At 41.2% G+C, this 20,464-nt stretch overlaps 1 protein-coding gene and 1 long non-coding RNA gene across 6 annotated transcripts in view; one reads left to right on the top strand and one right to left on the bottom strand.

The window, feature by feature from the left end:
* Positions 1–527: 527 nt before the first annotated feature.
* The window catches only part of TLCD4 (TLC domain containing 4), a 111,601-nt gene continuing 91,664 nt past the window's right edge, over positions 528–20,464 (top strand). Inside the window, exon 1 of one of the 5 annotated variants that reach the window (XM_071075731.1) lies at positions 528–691. The gene's annotated coding sequence lies outside the window, so the exon portion shown is untranslated. Of the gene's footprint in view, positions 692–2,955; positions 2,975–5,477; positions 5,500–8,362; positions 8,382–20,464 lie in introns of those variants that run through there. The other 4 variants (XM_071075801.1, XM_071075668.1, XM_071075764.1 and 1 more) reach the window with 4 other exon arrangements.
* Positions 10,478–20,464, bottom strand: part of LOC105485427 (uncharacterized) — a 143,811-nt gene continuing 133,824 nt past the window's right edge. Inside the window, exon 4 of the long non-coding RNA XR_011611281.1 lies at positions 10,478–15,902. This is a non-coding gene — a long non-coding RNA (uncharacterized lncRNA). The remainder of the gene's footprint in view (positions 15,903–20,464) is intronic.

Genomic DNA, 20,464 nt, shown 5'->3' with positions numbered 1-20,464 from the left:
GCAGCAACAGACAGAAAGAGGGATGCCCTCCCCACCACCTGTGGGAGTGAGAAACAAAAGGCTTCTATTTGAGAGACATACTGGGGAAGTGTGAGAGAGCAAGCCTTCAGCTTAAGAAGGGAAGTGAAGAAGACATTCAAAGAGAAGCTTAAGATAGAGGGAAAATTTGCAGGTTATATGTCAAGAGGCCCAAAAGGTGCTGTGAAAGGCTTCGAAGGGTGGTGTGGAGCAGAGGTTGGGTCAGATTGGGGGAACTATAGAGATAGGAATTAGGATGATAATGGATGATCTGAGAGGCTTCTGAGGATTTAAGTAAATAGGAATGTAGGCAGGCTTTCAATTCATTTTAGTTCAGTTCATATCTATTATATGCTGCACACTAAGCTAGGCACTGGGGGTACAGTGGTAAGGTAATAACAGTTAACACCCAAGCAGTGACTTAACAATGAGCCTGACTCTGTAAACTGCATGCCTCTTGACAGGGCCTCCTGGAGAAAAGTCATTCAACCTGTTTTTTTATGGGCTGCCTGGGAGTGTGGGCTGCTAAGGATCCTGGCAGCTAGGCCCCTTCCCACCAGAGTTCAACCATCATCAATCTTAATAAGGGCAGAAAAGTATAGATAAAAAAGAATGCTTTTATGCAACAACCAGGGACACCACTTTGGTCAGCATCATGCCTGTCCATGACAAGGTAGGATAAAACTGGAAGGAATTTCTTAGTCTGGGTCAGAGACAGAACTGGGACCATGTGACCACCAGGGGAGTGATGGTTATACACTTTACTGTTAAAGATCATCTGGAAGACTGGGCAGGATGGGTGATAAAAATTGTCCCAGTACAACCCAAATAATCTTAGTATAGATTTTTTTTTCCTTTTTAAATATACTAATATATATTTGAGTCACAACCTTTTCCTGGATGAAGCCACTACCTAGGACTCTTTAAATGCTAGCCCTTGAAGGCTAAGCAACTATTTAATACTTACCATAATGGGCATTCATTGTGTATTTATTATATGCCAGGTACTCCAAACATGGATTAACTAATTAGACACTTCTGATACCCATTTGACAAATGAGGACATTGAGGTACAGAGAGATGATATCATTTGCTCTGGGTTACAAAGCCAGGAATTGGTAGAGTCGGGATTTAATTATAGTCAACCTGACTCTATAGCCCACACTTGTATCTTCTACATTATCATTAAAACTATTTATTGTAGGCTGGGTGCAGTGGCTCATGTCTGTAATCCCAGCACTTTGTGAGGCTGAGGCGGGCATCACTTGAGGCCAGGAGTTCAAGACCAGCTGGCCAACATAGTGAAACCCTGTCTCTACTAAAAATGCCAAAAATTAGCGGGACATGGTACTGCATGCCTGTAGTCCCAGCTACTAGGGTGGCTGAGGCATGAGAATCACTTGAACCCGGGAGGCGGAGGTTGCAGTGATCAGAGATGGTGCCACTCTCCTCCAGCCTGGGTGACAGAGCAAGACTCTGTCTTAAAAACAAAAAACAAAAACAGCTGGGTTTGGTGGCTTACGCCTGTAATCCTAGCACTTTGGGAGGCCGAGGTGGGCGGATGACGAGGTCAGAAGATCAAGACCATCCTAGCTAACACAGTGAAACCCTGTCTCCACTAAAAATACAAAAAATTAGCTGGGCGTGGTGGCAGGCGCCTGTAGTCCCAGCTATTTAGGAGGCTGAGGCAGGAGAATGGTGTGAACCTGGGAGGCGGAGGTTGCAGTGAGCCTAGATGGCGCCACTGCACTCCAGTCTGGGCCACAGAGCGAGACTCCGTCTCAAAATAAACAAATTAATAAATAAAATAATAAAAGAAAAAATTATATATTTATACCAGCTACTGTGCTATATATTAAATAAAACAAGATAGAAATATTATTTACTATGTCTGATTTTTCATTTATAAAACTAAATAGGAGGAAAATGATTTTTTAAGTGGATTTTTTATTTCAGTCAAGGATTGCTTTTCCGAAATTTTTCTTGCTTTTTCTCCAAGTACATTCAAAAAGGATTCTCTTGATAGATAGATCGATAGATTGACTCAAGACTTGTTTAAGATGAATTTAGTGAAATTACTAGGACACCACAATTTTATTCTTTCTCTTTTTCACTTTATGTTGATTTATCGCAGATATGTCTTTTCAGACATGTTTATAAATCCGTTGCCCTAGCCTTGTACACCCCAAATGCCTCATCAGTTCCAAGTTTAACAAAACATGAAAATATCATTCCCAGACTATCATGGGAAGCATCATTCATACCACATTATAATGTTTATTAATGACAACCACAATAATAGCAGCTTCTTTAATTTTCAAATGACCGTTTTTTCAGTTTTTGACCTATAAGTAAAGTAAAGGCAATTATGTTTCTGCACTAAACATTGCTTATCTTTGAAATCTACTCAATTAATTTTCTCCTCAGTTGAGTCCTCCCTCCCCGAAAAGCCTGTGTCTGGCATCCTCACTAAGTTTTTATTTTCCCCTTCATTGTGTACATTGCCGTTTTTTCTCAAATTCTTTTCTGCTGCCACAGAGCTTTTTGTTTTTGATAGAAACACACAAATTGTGTCTCTTCATTTTTTATGTATTCATTATTCCTTAACTTTATATGAAGAAAAAGCATGACAAACCTACTGTGAAAATCATATGCATAAGAACACGTGCTGCCTACCATTTAGTAAGCATGTACGTACTTTCTCAACCACCTCTCACAGCCATCCTATGGTCTTAAGTACTATTATTATCCCCTTTTGTAGGTGAGGAAATGGAGGTTTTACCGTGTTAAATGAACACTGCTGGTGCTTTGACTTAACTTCCTGTGGATGTACCATGGCCATCTAGTGACTTCAGGAATACAGTGATGTTGTTTAGGGGAATGTATTTAACAAAACACATTTCACAGTAAGAAGGAGGAGACAGCACAATGAAAATTACGGATATGCTACTTAAAGGTTAATATTATTTTCTCTTGGAAGTTTTGTGCAAATAACCAATAACACTTTACAACAGTAGAGAAAGAGCTCTAGCTATGCCTCTTAACCTGGTTTCTTTTCAGCATTTCCATATCCTGTTCATCTTTCATCAACATTAGGCTGATGAAAAGGGTTGACTTTGTGAATCTTCATGAATACCTTCTCAATTTGCTAACAAAACAGGTTTGTTAATTTACTGACAGACTTTTTTGATATAAATCTCAAGTGACTTAGCTATTTTGCAAACTTAAGATTCCCGACTCCTCTAAGCCATCACTCCAGTGAGTTCTTTACTGATTATATTTGTTTGGGGTAAGTTGAAAGATAACCTAAATGAACCTGAGGAAGTCTTCACACTTTGTAATACTGGATTAATATTTGCATATGGAACTGTGGAATAACTGTGTCTTAACTTAGAAATGTAGAAGAATCTCTAATTTCCCTTTTGAAAAGATGCTAATAATCTAAACAAACCCTTTTATGGTCAGTTTCCTACATCAATTATCCTTTCCTGAATCTTGAACCACTGACTCTGTCTCACTGTGTCTTTACCCTTAACCTGTAAAACAAGCTCAAGTCTTTCCCATTAAAAAATAAAAGCAAAATCCATAAAACCCCTCCTCAATCAGTCTGGCTCAGCAAAGCTCCTTTAAACTGTCAGACAGCCCAGCCACATTAAAATGGCACTCCAGTCTTTAACCACACCTTTTACCTCTTCGCCAGAGTGCCTTTCCACTACCATTCTATTTTTATGTAGTTGGACTATGTCCTGGAACTGAAGCCTTCTACTGAGCGCAGAGCAAAGTTATATTTCAGATGTTGAGAGGTGATCATTCTGAACATGTAGCCAGGCAGCCTTTTCTTGGTGAATTATATGGATGTTCCTGTCAGCATATGGAGGAAGCATGGCCCTCCCAATGACTCAGAAGTCACATATTGACACAGACTTGCCCTAGAATGACACTCTCCTGTGCATACTGGATACCTCTATAATATACTGACCCAAAGAGAGTCTGAGAGCTTGGTTGAAAACTAACAGGAACAGATCCTTTCTCTGATAAAGCTTGCAAATAAATAGGGCATATTAGGTTTGTCCTACCTTGGCCAACTTTCCCTGTCAGCTACCACTAGGTGGCTCTCCACTGATCTTTCTAAAAGGGTTGAGGAACCACTCGACAGGGGGATCTTCCAGACTTAGGCCTCACAAGAACATTCTCTTTACTCCCCTGATGCCTTCTCTCATCCTTGCATTTCTTTCTTCCAAACCTCAGTCTGGTGGCCTTGTCTACCTCCTTCAGAAATATTCAAGCACTTCCCACCAAAAGACGTTTCATCCCTTGGTTTATTCTTCTGTATCACAATGCCTAAGATTTCATCTGAGTGAGTACATCAGTAACTGGGGGGCTGTGAGCTCAAGCCTCATGAATAAGGTTGATGGTGAATCTGCCAATGGTGGTTGAATTCTCCTACCAATGTGAGAAGTCAGCTATGTCACTTAGAATGTAAGCATTTGTTGTAATAAAAAGCATTCAATTTCCTCAGAGACAACAAAATCTAATCCTTTCTCTGTGAAATAATATTTTTTCTTAAAGGAATTTTGGCTTGATTATATAAGAACAAGAGATTCCTGCTTTCTCTACCACTTTGAAGAAATAGAGCCAACTTTAGAATTTGTTGACTCTGAGTCTCTTCTTATGTAAGTTTGGAATGGAAGGTGGGGGAAGGGAGAGTTGAATATTCCAGTTTAGTCTGCCAAACAAAGGTGCCTGAAGTTTATAAGATTTACTATTGCTGATTCATATGCTTCTCCAGATGTATTGGTTTATTGACCCCTTCCACCTCAGTTGATGTTCTGAAAGGGTAGGGCTTTGCCCAAACTCCAGCTGTGGCTAAGGTGTTTTCTGGTCCTTCTTCATCTCTACACCCAGTTTGGATCCTGACTCTCCAGAGAACAAGCTATCTATCTCATGCAGAAGTGGCAGTTACTGACTGTGAGAGTGGAGATAGAGGCCCCAAGATCTCATTATTCTGAGGCCCCAAGATCTCATTATTCTAAGTTTTAACCAACACATTCAAGAGAAGTTCCGAACTTTGGGGAAACTTTTCCAACCTAAGATACAGAGCACTCTTGTTTTTCCAGCTGTTCAAGATGCATTTCTTTTCTTTTCTGAGGCGGTTCTTCTTCTCTCTCACCCAGGCTGGAGTGCAGTAGCATGATTATAGCTCACTGCAGCCTTAAACTCCTGGGCTCAAGTGATCCTCCCACCTCAGCCCTCTGAGTAGCTGTGACTACATGTGCATGCCACCATGCTTCGCTAATATTTTATTTTATTTTATTTTATTCTTTTGTAGAGACATGGTCTCACCATGTTGCCCAGCCTGGCTAATCTTTTAACAAATTTTTTTTTGTAGAGACAGGGTCTCACCACGTTGCCCAGGCTGGTCTCAAACTCCTGGCCTCAAGGGATCCTCCCACCTCGGCCTCCCAAAGGTCTGGATTACAGGTATGAGCCACTGTACCCAGCCAAGATGTGCACGATATGTATGCTGGGCAGTAGAAGACCTGTGGACAACCGTAGTCTTTTGGACTCTGTTGGGGCTTAGAAAACAATGCCTGGAAATGTGGTACTTTGGCATGCCCAGTCCTTTGAATTAAGGAAAATTGAAAGGCTTCGGAAATAAGACTCAGAACCAAGGTCTCTCTCTGACCTTTCCCTGCCCTTTGTCTCTGGGATCCTCTTTCTTTCTGAAGCACAGGGAGGGATTCTGTCTCTGGAATTTCCTTATCTGACTAGCGAAGTTTCTTTACAAAAGAAATGCAATAGTCTTAAGACCCCCCTCCCCAGGAATTTTATCAAATAACCAGGAAAGAGGCTGGGCTCCATGGCTCACGCCTGTAATCCCAGCACTTTGGGAGGCCAAGGCGGACGGATTATCTGAGGTCGAGAGTTCGAGACCAGCCTGACCAACACGGAGAAACCCCGTCTCCATTAAAAATACAAAATTAGCCAGTCATGGTGGCACATGCCTGTAATCCAAGGTACTTGGGAGGCTGAGGCAGGAGAACCCCTTGAACCCAGGAGGTGGAGGTGTTGGTGAGCCAAGATGGGGCCAATGCACTCCAGCCTGGGCAACAAAGAGTAAAACTCCGTCTCAAAGAAAAAAAAAAATTTTTTTTAAATAACCAGGAAAGATTACCACTAGATTAAAAAAAGAGACTGGGCATCTTTGCCATGCCCAGACAGACTTTTCATTTATCCTTCTGAGGGCAGCTCCAAGAGGTTTTCTGGCAGAGTTTATCTGTACAATAAGACAACCTTTGTTCACAGTGAAGTTCTGCCCCTTACCTTCTGGCCACCTCTCCCAGAGTTCAGAGGAACTTTATTCCAGGCCATTATTTTTTGACCTCATTCATTTCCACTACACGCCCACTCCCCATCTCCTCCTCCCCTAGAAAGAAGGGTATATAAGCATCTGGACTTCACTGAGTTATTGGGTAACCACACTCCTGTGATTTCCCCCACCTCCATTCCCCAGCTGGTTAAATAAACTGTGTATGCCTTTTTCTCCTATTAATCTGCCTGTTGTCAGTTCAGTTTTCAGCAAACCTTCAGAGGGCAGAGAGGAAGAGTTCCTTCTTTGACCTTACAACCTACTACTGCTACCCCAGCTCAGGCCCCTGAGAGTGGTACTCATACAAATGGAATTAGTCATTGCTAGTTGTCATCTTAACTGTCTGTTTCTTTCTGTTCTTAAGTCAGTGTTCTGAAAAAAGACCAGGCTACACTTGCTGTCTCATTTTTCCGTGTTCTTTCATTTCCCAATTAACTGACATGTAACTTCTACCATAATTATTCTCTAATAACATCTGTATTTTCAAGTCCAAAGAATATTGCCTTTTAAAAAAAATTATTATTTTATTATTTTTTTCTTTCCACAATAAGACATCTGAAAGCAAGAATATTTCCTTTTCTTATCTTTCTTGTCTTTTCTTAGCCAACTGAACAAAACTTTCTTTTTTTGACCTTTTTTTGTTCTGTTGACTTTTTTCTTTTCTTTTAGACAAGCATGTTGACATTGACATAGTATACCATTTTCTCTGATTCTCCTCATACCACTATTGTTCTATCTTGATAGTCTTCTTAGGTCTTTTTTTCCCTATCTACTTTTCTAAAAATTATAAAAACAAAACAAAACTGTTGACTGAACACAGTAGCTCACACCTGTAATCCCAACACTTTGGGGGGCACAGAGGCAGAAGGATTGCTTAAGGCCAGGAGTTCAAGACCAGCCTGGGCAACATAGTGAGATCCCATCTCTACAATACAATTTTAAAAAATTATATCTAGGTGCCGGTGTGGTGGCTCACGCCTGTAATCCCAGCACTTTGGGAGGCCGAAGCAGGTGGATCACCTGAGGTCGGGAGTTCAAGACCAGCCTGACCAACATGGAGAAACCTCGTCTCTACTAAAAATACAAAATTAGCCGGGGTGGTGGCGCATGCCTATAATCCCAGCTATTCGGGAGGTGAGGCAGGAGAATCTCTTGAACCCGGGAGGCAGAGGTTGCGGTAAGCCGAGATTGTGCCATTGCACTCCAGCCTGGGCAAAAAGAGCGAAACTGTCTCAAAAAAAAAAAAATTATATCTAGGCATGGTGGCACATCCCTGTAGTCCCAGCTACTCAGGAGGCTGAGGTGGGAGAATCACTTGAGCCCAGGAGTTCGAGGCTGCAGTGAACTATGGTAGTTCCACTGTACTCTAGCTTGGGTGACAGAGTGAGATCCTGTCTCTTAAAAAATAAACAAATAAAACTTTTATTTATAAAATACATTCAGAAAAGTACTTGAAATCATAAAATGGAAACTTGGGTACCCACCAGCTAGATTTTGCCATATGTTTTTTTTCAGGCTCTCACTTTCTTTTCTTCTAATAAACTTATTTATCCTCTTTTGGTCTTTGCATTTCTAAGGATTCTTAGCCATGAGTATCTTTCCTTTTTACTTTTTGTGGCAGATTAATAGTTGTCCCCTGAAAACTGTTCTCCCCTTCTTGCTGGTCATGTGTTCACTAAGCTGGCAACTACATTTCTTATCCTTCTCTGCAGTGAGGAGTGGTTTTGTGAGTAAGTGCTTGCCAATGAAATATAACTAGGAGCAATGAATACAACTTTTGCCTTACTTTGTTAAAGGAAGATGGCTTGCCTTGGACTGCTTTCTTTCTCCTTCATGGACATGTCTGTGACCAGCTATGATGATGAAGATGAGGAAGACATCCTCGAAGAGGGTGGAACAACAAGATGGAAGGAACCTGGATCCTCTATGACCTGAACTTTGGAAAGGCAAACCTAGAACAGAACTGCTCTTCTAGTCTAGGCCAGGCTGTTAGGTGAGAGGAAGAGAAACATCTATTTTTTTATGTCACTGGATTCTGGGATCTCTTAGCCTTTACTCTAACTAATACAGAAATTGATACTTGGAAATGGAAAAGTTCTAAAATCCAAAAACAGTACTGCCTAAACAGTCAGAAAATTGGCAGTGAGGAAACAGACCTCTCAGGCTGGGAAACTGTTGATCCTTGTTATGCTGTGATAAAAACATTTGGTAAAAATTTTACCTATTTAACTTGGAAGGCTGATCATGTTCTTCTGTAGTGGAATTCTAGGGGAGGCATTTGGAAAGGACTGGAATATAGATGTATAATGGTTTCTCTTTGCTGCATTTAGCAAGGTTTTTCAAGAAAGTAATGAGCTCACATAAGAAATAATGGGTTTGCAAGCAGGATGGAAGAAAGTAAAGAATGTACACCCTATGGCCACACCACCCAGAATGTGCCCAATCTTGTCTGGTTTTGGAAGAATTTATAGAATATTGGGGTCTCACAGTATTAGAAAGTTCAATTATTTCTATAGTCCAAACAGGATATTGGAATGTTGTTCAGAGACTTTCTTCAATTTCTCTCATTAAGATTCTTCAGCCAAAGATCTAGCCTTGCAGGAAAGATCAGATTAAGGGAGTTGCCCTCACTTATTTTTAAGATTGTTTTAAAATAGCCACCATTAAAACAAGGAAAAGATGAATGGGTAGATGATAGGAACTAGAGAATGAGCAAATTTAAGAGGTAGATTGAAAAATAACTTGGATTGTAGTTCCTGGTGAAGCAGGAAATTTTCCCTGACTGCTTCGTGGGTAGGACCTGGAGTGTGGGCACTGGGGCTAGCCAGCCACTTCTCCACTAGCAGGGGTAAACTCCACTCACTTGAACCCATTATGCTCAGCCCCTCATGAGAGGGAGCATGCAGGTGAGCAGGTGTAGGAGCTGGGGTGAGTGCTTTTGGGTGCTGGCAGGAGCAAAACTCTGTGCAGGCCCCGTGGCAGTGTCTAGTGGGGAGTATCTGAAACCCCAGAGGGTGTGTGTTACAGTGCTCTTTTAGCTGTGCTGTCTGAGGACGGCTTAAGTGTTAAACAGCTTAGTGGGCCCTCTGCCTTTTTTCATGAGGTGGTTGCTCTCCACCAGCAAGGGCAGAGGGTCAATGTGACAGCCTTTAGGGTCCATACCTTTGGCACCCAAGCTCTTGTTTCACATCCAGGAAAAATCAGGTTGCATGAACGAATTGAAGGGTGGTGAATGCGGAGAATTTTATTGCCAATGAAAGTGGCTCTCAGAGGGAAGGGGAGCTGGAAAAGGGATGGAATGGAAAGGTGATCTTCCCCTGGAGTCCAGCCATTCCCTGTCAGACTCCTCTCCAAAGTCATACCATCAAGCTGTCCCTTTGAAGTCAAGCTGCTTCTCTCTGATGTCCAGCTGCTTCTTCTTTTCTCTTCTCTCTGCTGGTGGAGCCTGGGGTTTTTATGGGTATGGGATGGGGGTGGGGCAGGCCATGGGTAGTTTTTGAAAAGGCAGCATTTGAGTTGGAAAACAGGAGTGCACATTCCCTCTTTGGGCCATGGTTCCAGGCTTGGGGGTAGGAACCTCACCAGGGACCTGCCCTCTTCTGCCCAGAATTTCCCTGCCTCCTGTCCCTATCACTGGCACATGTAATGGATGGGTGACAAATGGCAGAGAAGCCTACAAGTCCCCCCATGGTTTCATTTTTCATGATTTCCAAAAATATTAAATGAAAAGTTACAGAAATAGACAATTCATAAGTTTTTAATTGTACACCCTTGTAAGTAGCATGATGAAATATTATGCTATCACAGCCATCCCTCCTGGAAGGTGAATCCTGCCTTCGTACAGCATGTCCATGCTGTATATGCTACCCACCTATTTGTCATTTAGTAGCTCTCCCAGTTATGATCCACTGTTTTGGTATGGCAGTGCTTGTGTTCATTATTTTACTTAATAATAGCCCCAAAGCACAAGATTAGTGATGCTGGCTATTCAGATATCACAGAGAAGCCATGAAGTGCTTCCTTTTAATAAAAAGGCAAAAGTTCTCAATTTAATAAAGAAAGAAAAAAATTGTATGCTGAGACTATTAAGAAAGATCTACAGTAAGAATGCATCTTCTGTCCATGAAATTGTGAAGAAGGAAAAAAATTCATGTTAGTTTTGTTGTGGCATCTCAACTTGCAAAAGTTACAGCCACAGTGTGTGATTAGTGTCTTGTTATAATGAAAAAGGCATTAAATTTGTGGGTAACAGACATGAACATCTAAACATGTTCTGATTGATGGCAATGGGGTTCAGTACCATTGTGGTTTCAGGCATCCACTGAGTGTCTTGGGACAGACATATCCTAGGCCAATAAGTGGGGACTACTGTACTGCATTTTTGTTTGTTTGTTTTTGAGATGGAGTCTTGCTCTGTCGCCCAGGTTAGAGTGCAGTGGCGCTACCTTGGCTCACTGCAATTTCTATCTCCTGGGTTCAAGCGAGTCTTGTGCCTCAGACTCCCGAGTAGCTGGGATTCCAGGTGAGTGCCACCATGCCCAGCTACTTTTTGTATTTTTAGTAGAGACAGGGTTTCCCCATGTTGGACAGGCTGATCTTGAACTCCTGACCTCAGGTGATCTGCCCACCTCGGCCTCCCAAAGTGCTGGGATTACAGGCGTGAGGCACCACACCCAGCCTTGTACTAAGTTTTTGAAGAAATTCTATTGCTAAAGAAACCACAAATCTGACTTGGAAATGCCAGTCATTGTTCATATCCTAAGGCAGTCTCTAGGAAAACATATTCTCCAACATCCACTTCAATTTTTAACCTGAAGAATAACGCACAAGGAAGAACCTCCCAGAGGGGTAAACCCAGGGGCCCAGATGAGGTTAATCAAGGAATTTATGTCATGGCCAGTGGAGAGATTTCTCCTTGGAAAGAAAACAAACAAACAAACAAACCAACAGGCAATTAAGGACTACTGATTGTTTCAGGTTGCCATTCTTTTATTTTTCAAATGGAAGTTTTTATTGTGGTTAATTCTGTTTCTGTTCTAACCTTGCATATTGGGTTGAAAGTGGGGATTGAGTATCTTTCTTTTATGTTATAGGTCATCAGACTGTAAGTAGCCATATCTGGATGTATCAGAGCAGGCTGTACTTCCCCCAGAAGTACTGACCTTGAGCTGGCTGCAGAAAGTGGATAGGACCACAGGCAGAGAGGGAGATTGAGCTGTATGTAAATAAGAGTCCACTCAGATATTTGGGTGTCCCAAGGGATTGACTCTATCTCTTTGTTAGCCTTCACCTTAATGTAATGCAGTGTTATTGGGAGTACCGATCTGTTTATTCAGAAACCTGTTACCTGCATATTGACAATTCTGAAATTCGTATGTCCAACCAGGATTCTCTTCTATGTTCTAGGCCCATATATGTTATCCAAATACTGGATACCTTTGCATGAATTTACCACAGGAGAGACCTCAACTACAACACGTCCCAAACTGAAATTATTTCCTTTTACCTTAACCACGTGTGTCTTCTGTGGTAGATTGCAATAAATAGTCATAATCTTGTCCCATCTCTTTATATATGCCCCTGTGCAATGTGACTTTTCTGTTTTTCTCATTAAGAGATGGACTCCAGATCTCTACTTCATTGTGTCCATGTTGGCCTATGACTTGTTTGACCAAAAAATGCATAAAAATAATGATATGGGAATTTTGAGCCTGGACCTTAAGAAGCCTTGCTCTCAGTCTCTTGGAAAGTTCCTGTCATCATGTGAAGAAACTTGGGCTAAGCACACCCCTTTTTTCTGATATAAGGTCTCACTCTGTCACCCAGGTTGGAGTGCATTGGTGCCATCATGGCTCACTGCAGCCTCAACCTCTGTGGCTCAAGCAATCCTCCCACCTCAGCTTCCCAAGTAGTTGGGACTACGAGTGCATGCCATCACACCTGGCTAATTACATTTTTTTTTTTTTTTTTGGTAGACATAGAATCTCACTGTTTCCCAGGCTGGTGACTAACTTCTGGGCTCAAGTGATCCTCCTACCTTGGTCTCCCAAGGTGTTGGGATTACACCATGCCTGGCTGGCTAGCTTCTTTGAGGATAAGAGTCTACATGGAGAAGGATGCCCAACTGACTTCCAGCACCAACTTGCGAGGCCCAGTGAGATCTCTTGTACCATAATTATTAATAATTTTTAAATGGCAGCAACAGAATAATAAACCCTGCCAAGTGAGTGCTCTATGCCACTGCACAGGTTAGACATCTGTGAACTGGTCTTGATCACCAGAGAGGTTATTTGGACCATCAAGACCCCACCAACCTTCCAGGTGACTGTGACTACATGAGTGAGCTCAGGTGAAACCAGCAGAAGAACCTCCCAGCGAAATCCAGCCCAAATACTGACCCCCCACAGAATTGTTAACTGATAAATGATTGTTGTTTTAAACCACTAAGTTTTGTGATAATTTGTTAGGCAGCAATAAATAACTAAAACTTACTTAGTCCCTTATCTCCTATCCTGGATAATTAAAGCCTGAATCATTTAACTTCACCCATCCTATGAGGCCTGAGGAATTCTTCAGGCTTTCTACTTACTTGTGCATCCATGAGTATGAGTTGTGGAGTCAGACTACACGAGTTTAAATTCTAGCTCCCCTTCTAATGTGACCTTGAAGCATTATTTGTGCCTGTATTTCTTCATCTGTAAAATGAAGATAACCTTATCTTTCTTATTAGGGTCTGTGAAGGTTAAATCACGTAACAAATGAACAGCACTTAGCACGGTGACTATGCTTAATAAATGTCATGATTGCCTTGGATCCAATCATGCTGTACATAAGATTCAGAATGAAACTTGCAGGAGTACTACAGAAGACTGCTGAGATCACACAGGAAGTTTTCAAGGAGGTCAAAAACAGACATGGTCCTACAGAAACTACAAATTAGTGTAAATGACAAACTTGTGCTCTGGAGTCAGACTTTCTACCTTCATATATCAGCTCTGCCACTTGTTCTGTTTCTTGGCACATTACTTAACCTCTTTCTTTTTTTTCTTTCTTTTTTTTTTTGAGACAGAGTGTTGCTCCATTGTCCATCAGTGCAGTTGCATGATCTTGGCTCACGGCAACTTATACCTCCCGAGTTCAAGCAATTCTCCTGCCTCAGCCTCCCAAGTAGCTGGGATTACAGGTGCCCGCCACCATGCCCAGCTAATTTTTTGTATTTTTAGTGGGGACGGGGTTTTTACCATGTTACCAGGATGGTCTCAATCTCCTGACCTCGTGATCCGACTGCCTCGGCCTCCCAAAGTGCTGGGATTACAGGTGTGAGTCACTGCGGGCAGCACCTCTTTAGGTCTTAATTATGTATACTGTAAAATGGGAATAATAAAAGGAAATCCCTCATAGTATTATTGTGATGATTAAGTGAGGACTAAATTATTAAGTCATGTAGGCTTGCCACATGGAATATTCACACTACATGATATTTGAAAAGTGAGTATTGGTCAAAAAGGCAAACCAAAATTGCTTTAAGAGAAAAATTACCAAACATAAAGTACACCATATACAAGACTGCAAACAAGATTTGACGTAAGCAATCGGGAGCCAAAGGGAAGATAAACAACTTAAGTTTAGAGAGGAAGGCAGACGTGAAACCATTCAAAACTTTAGTCATTGCATCAGAAAGTATCGGAGTTGTGGTTCCTCAATCTCTCTGCAAGCTACAGCAGCAAAGCAGAAGGTACACTAGCAGCAGGCTTTGGATTGTAGATAACAGTTAAAGCAATCCGAGGTTCTTCCCTACCAATTAGCCAGTCAAGTTTTCAGTAGAGGAGTGACATTTAGAAAGAGTACCTTGACAACAACTGGAGAACAGAAAGAGCAGGACAGAAGGTCCACTGCCTGTTTTTGTAAATAAAGGTTTGGAACATAACCCTTGTATTGAATCATTCATGTATTGGCTATTGCTGTTTCCCGGCTTTAAGTGTAGAGTTGAGTAACTGTGACCATCTGGCCCACAAAGCCTGACCTATTCTTTAAGAAGTTATTTGCTGATCCCAAGGAGACTGTTGCAGTAACCTGGGGTAAGACAAGGGTGGATAGCTTTGGGGAAGGGACAGTAAGAATTTTGGAAAGGCAAACCTATAGATTGTGCCAAATAGTCAATGTTTCTGAGGAAAACATGACCCACATATCAGTTGGGATCATCTGTTTTGTTTTTAAACTACATAACATTGACTCAAGCCCCTATTACACAACTGTTATATTATACAGTATTTCATGAAGTATCCTGCCACTTTTCCAGACATTTGATTTCAGTACTACCTCCGGCCCCTGCTAATGGGTTCAGTTTATGGACTATTTTGCTGGAATCTAGGTGTGCTATCTCCTTTCTGCTCCTTTTTGATCTAGCATTGCAACTCGGCCCCATCCTGTGATTTCTTCATTTACGTCACCACCACCTCCCCTCACGCCATGTGTGTGTCTTGCAGAGGTATGGGAATTTAAGGGTAGTGGAAAGCCTACTGGAAATTTGGAAGAAATAAGGGGAGTTAAAGAAATACAAGTAACTTAGAATAGTACACATTTCAAAAAAGCATTTTAGGCATACCATGAAGATACTCTGCCATCCCTTTCTTTTCACTCTTTCTCATCTCTTCTGTCTTGTCCCCAACTCCTTCTACATCCCCAAGTTAATTTCTTTTTCTTCTCCTTAAAAATGTTTTTTTTTCTTGATACATAATAGATATACATATTTTCAGGGTACATGTGATAGTTTGATACCTTTATACACTTTGTAAAGATCAAGTCAATGTAATTAGGATGTCCATCACCTTAAATATTTGCCTTTATGCTAAAAATTCAAATTATTCTCTTATAGCTATTTTAGAATATGCAATAGATTATTGTAAACTGTAGCCACACTACTGATTCCAAATTAATTTCTGATATAGAAGAGTCCCTCTTCTTATCCTATCTCTTACTAACCCAAGTTTTCAAGGCACACCATATATGTATAATGACGCAAGATGTTTTCCTCTGAGAAGAATTCTACTGCCAGCTATGAGAGAAATGGTTTAATTTCACTCTAGTAGCAAGGTTTCTTGGCCACAATGAGACATTGGTTTGGATCAAAAAATGTGTAATCCAACTCATCCAGCCGGAGGAGCCAGGAAAGGAGGTAGTCCAAGATGGGAGTGATGAAGTAGGGAAACCCAGATCACTTCCACAGGAGTAGTGTAAATACCTAAGAGGTGTGTGTGAGGTTGTAAATGAGAGAGGAGGCCAGGAATCAGGAACAGAGGAAATCAAACAAAGGAATTTTATTGTAGACTCTTGCCCCCTTTTGAAAGGAGATGGTGTGGTAACTTTTATATATATTCCACTTCATAGAGTATTAGACACACTGTAGGGACACAAGAGATGTTTGATAAACAGAACTCTTCATGCCATTCCTGAAATCTAGTTCTTTTTGTGCTCCTGGGGCTTTGCTGTTTTGATATAGATCAATTTACTGCACCTGAAAAAATCAAGCAGCATTAGTTTTATTTCTAAACTACCCAAGCAAAAGAGTATCAGTAAGTGTATCTAATATGTTCTTCCTTCAAATAGATGGAAACTAGCTCTCAATAGATTTGTATCATAACAACATCAATAACAATAAACAATGTTACCACCATCATTTATTGAATGCTGACTAGATCTGATATACAGGATCAGATCTAGATAGCACAATGGTCTGTGTACTCTCATTTAGGCCTCATAATAGCCCTATTATTACATTAATTTTACAGATGAGAAGATTCTGGCTCAAAGAGGTTCTTTTTCCTAAGGTCATAATAACTGGTGGTTTGTCTGACTTCAATACTCTTGATCTCAATAACACTAGTCCTGGCTGCCTCATAACTGGTTGCCCTGCCCCATTTCTAAACTTTTGTTCTCCTTATTCTGTTGCTTAAAATCCTTCATTGTTTCCTCATCTCCTCCAGGGCAGAGTCTACGTAATTCGGTGTAGCATAGTTTATTTTTCATAATCCTTGACCACTTTAGTGGCCTAGCTTCTCCTGCTGTTTCCATAAATGCATACTGAGTTCCAAACATTTGTGGTTCCTGGGGGACAGGCCCAGCTCCTCCATGCTTCCGTGGTTTCGCATGTTCTCACTCATTCTGTGGTATTCTTCCTCCCCATCTGCCTGGGCTTCAACACCAGAAACCCAAGTTCTAATAAATCTCTTTTCTGAGATCTCTTAGTCTCTCTGGATTTTGATTCTCCTGTTAGAAAAATTGAGATGATCCTTCCTCGGTTTGGAAACAGGTTACCTGTAATGAATTGTGGTCTTGCGTCTCAGTGGCTGTATCATTTTGGGAAAGTTGCTAGGCTTCTCTAAGCCTCAGGTTTTTTTCTAGAACAGGATAGGCCGGGTGCGGTGGCTCACACCTGTAATACCAGCACTTTGGGAGTCCTAGGCAGGCGGATCACCTGAGGTCAGGAGTTCAAGATCAGCCTGACCAACATGGGGAAACCCCATCTCTCTAAATACAAAATTAGCCAGGTGTGGTAGTGCATGCCTGTAATTCCAGCTACTCGGGAGGCTGAGGCAGGAGAATCACTTGGAGCGGAGGTTGTGGTGAGCCAAGATCGCGCCATTGCACTCCAGCCTGGGCAACAAGAATGAAACTCTGTCTCAAAAAAAAAAAAAAAAAAAAAAGAACAGGGTAATGATGTTTCTTTAGAATAGTGCCTGACACATAGTAAGTATTATCTTATTATCACTATCTGGTCAGGTGCAGTGGCTCACGCCTATAATCCTAGCACTTTGGGAGGCTGAGGGGGGCAAATCACTTGAGTCCAGGAGTTCGAGACCAGCCTGGGCGACATGGTGAAACCCTCTCTCTACTGAGTTAGAAATGATTCATTATTATATGGATCTTGCACAAACTAAATAAGAAAAACATGATCTGGGATAATAGTTATTACCACATTGTGCTTCCTTAGGGATTACCTGCTCACCTTTTAAGATTCAGCTCAAATTCACATTTATAATGCCTTTCTATATGCATTCTGTACACTTTACACATAGTCATTTTGTCAATTGTGCTAAAAAAACTCTATTTTTTATGTATTATATCACGTGTAGTTATTTGTTTAAGTCCTCATTTTCTCTGCTAGTCTGGACTCCTTGAGGACAGGAATTATTTTATTATTCATCCAAAGTTAGCATAAATAGATATTTAATACACTTCAGTAGATTGATTGCACATATACATTCATTAATAAATAAGAATGAGCCTCAAGGAACTTATAGTTATTACAACAATGACGATGATGACAATGATGATGTAATGTTTATGGAGCATAATTTGCTCTACACTGTCCTAAACTCTTGGCACTCATTAACTCATTCAATTCTTACCAACTCTATTAGGTATTATCCCCATGAAAGTTTTTTTTTTTTTTTAATTATAAACTATTATTATCACTATTTGGTCAGGCACGGTGGCTCACACCTACAATCCCAGCTCTTTGGGAGGCTGAGGCAGGCAAATCGCTTGAGTCCGGGAGTTTGAGACCAGCCTGGGTGACATGGTGAAACCCCCTCTCTACTAAAAATACAAAAAATATAAAAATTAGCTGGGCATGGTGGCACAGGCCATGGTCCCTGCTACTTGGGAGGCTGAGGTGGGAGGATCGTTTGAGCCTGGACAACAGAGTGAGACCCCATCTCAAAAAAATATGCATATGCATATATATACACACATATAGAATAAAGAAATTCACAAACATAAAAAAATCTTATTACTATTTTACAGATAAAGTAACAGGTTCAGAGAAGTTAAGTAACACACTCGAAGTCATATAGCTAGGAAAAGGTGTACAAAAAATTTATGCTTCAATAGAAAATCCTGCATTGCTGGCTGCACACTTTGGGAGGCTGAGGCGGGCAGATCACCTGAGGTCAGGAGTTCGAGACTAGCCTGGCCAACATGGTAAAACCCCGTCTCTACTAAAAATAAAAAAATTAGCTGGACATGGTGGTGCATACCTGTAATCCTAGCTACTCCAGAGGCTAAGGCATGAGAATCACTTGAACCCAGGAGGCAGAGGTTTCAGTGAGCCGAGATCGTGCCACCACTCCAGCCTGGGCAACAGAATGAGACTCTGCCTCGAAAAATAATAACAATAAAAAAAAGAAAAAGAAAATTCCACATTGCTTAGACAGCACCTTCCAGATCATCTGATTCCTGACTTTAATTGTCTTTGAGCCATTTTACAACTCAGTATGTCTTTTTCGGATTTGCTTAAAAACAGGTTGTAACATCTGCCTGATTCCCTCACTGAATTAGTTAAATAAAATCTTTGACATTATTTCCTTTTCTATCTGTATCAGTCATGATTTTAGCTTTTTCTGAAAATTATCTTTTAAGAAAGATATAACTGGAATGCAACCCCAATTCTGACTTCAAGGCCCATTTATGCAACTCAAAGGTCTCCAACTTTTTTTTTTTTGAGATAGAGTCTTGCTCTGTTGCCCAGGTTAGAGTGCAGTGGTGCAATCTTGGCTCACTGCAACCTCCGCCTCCCAGGTTCAAGTGATTCTCCTGCCTCAGCCTCCCAAGTAGCTGGGATTACAGGCGCCCACCACCATGCCCGGCTAATTTTTGTATTTTTAGTAGAGACAAGGGTTTCACCATCTTGGCCAGGCTGGTCTTGAACTCCTGACCTCGTGATCCACCCACCTCAGCCTCCCAAAGTGCTGGGATTATAGGTGTGTGCCACCGCGCCTGGCCTAGGTCTCCAACTTTATGGGCACTTTACTGGGGAGCTTCTTTTTATTTTTATTTTATTTATTTAGAGAAAGGGTCTTGCTCTGTCATCCAAGGTAGAGTACAGTGGCGTGATCATAGCCTACAGCAGTCTCAAACTCACTGCAGTCTCAGCCTCCCAAGTAGCTGGGACTACAGGTACATGCCATTGTGCCTAATTAAAATATGTGTGTGTGTGTGTGTGTGTGTGTGTGTGTGTATTTTGTACAGATGGAGTCTTGCTATGTTGCTCAGGCTGGTCTCAAACTCCTGACATTAAGAGATCCTCCTTCCTCAGCCTCCCTAGGTGTTGGGAGCCACTGTGCCCAGCCAGGAGCTTCTTTGTACTGTGTTCTACCTCAAGAGACTCTGATTTAGAAGGTTTTTGGTTTTGTTTTTGTATTTTTAACATGACTCCAGTTATTCTGTTGCAGGTGGTCTGAAAAACACTGCTTTGAACAACTCTATGATACTGCTTTCCTGGTAGGAGAAATAAAATACCTGTACAAAGCAAGCTATAAATTTTCTCAAACTCTCAAATAGAAAAGAGGGAGAGAGAAATTCTCAGCCTTAACTAGGAAAGTTTTGACAAGGAAAGATGTGAGGAAAAGACCATGTGTGTGTTGGGGGCAACATGAGCAAAGGTAGAGAGGCAGGAAAATGGAGAATGACTAGTAGTTGGATTTGGCAAGACTGAGTGAAGAGTATGATCAGTAAAAATGGAAATGTAGGTTTGAGCTAGAATGGTGGACATTACCACATTTAGTTAATAGGCAATAAAGGTAATAGAACAATTTTGATTTGAGTTGAAAAGAAGATAACCAACAGTAGGTCAGAAGAATTCTGAAGAGGCAAGAAGTTGCAGACAGAGAGAGATAACTTATGGATGACAAGAAAAGAAAAGTTATGAGATTACAAGGATTTGAGGACTCTTCTAAAACCAATGAATATTTATTGAGGGTCTATTTTGTGTGAAAACGTGGTACTGAGTAATGGGAGAAAATGGAAAGGTAATTATTAACTTGGTATGATCCCAAGGAGACATAAGAGGAAAAGGATGGTATACAGGTCTAAATTTGGTGAGTGAGAGCAAGAGTAGAGGAAGTAAATGAAAAATACGTAGGGAGTCCAACTGACAGAATTTGCTGTGTACTTGGATATAGAGAGCTGAGCAAGAGGGAGGAATCTAGGAAAATTGAAGTCTCTAGGTTGGGTGATTAGAGGCATGATGACTTTGTGAACTCAGAGAAAGAAGAGTATGGAAAAGAGGAGGGATCA

This window comes from Macaca nemestrina, chromosome 1 (genome assembly GCF_043159975.1).
Source record: "Macaca nemestrina isolate mMacNem1 chromosome 1, mMacNem.hap1, whole genome shotgun sequence".
NCBI lineage: Eukaryota > Metazoa > Chordata > Mammalia > Primates > Cercopithecidae > Macaca > Macaca nemestrina.
This window is presented reverse-complemented; position numbering and strand designations above follow the sequence as displayed.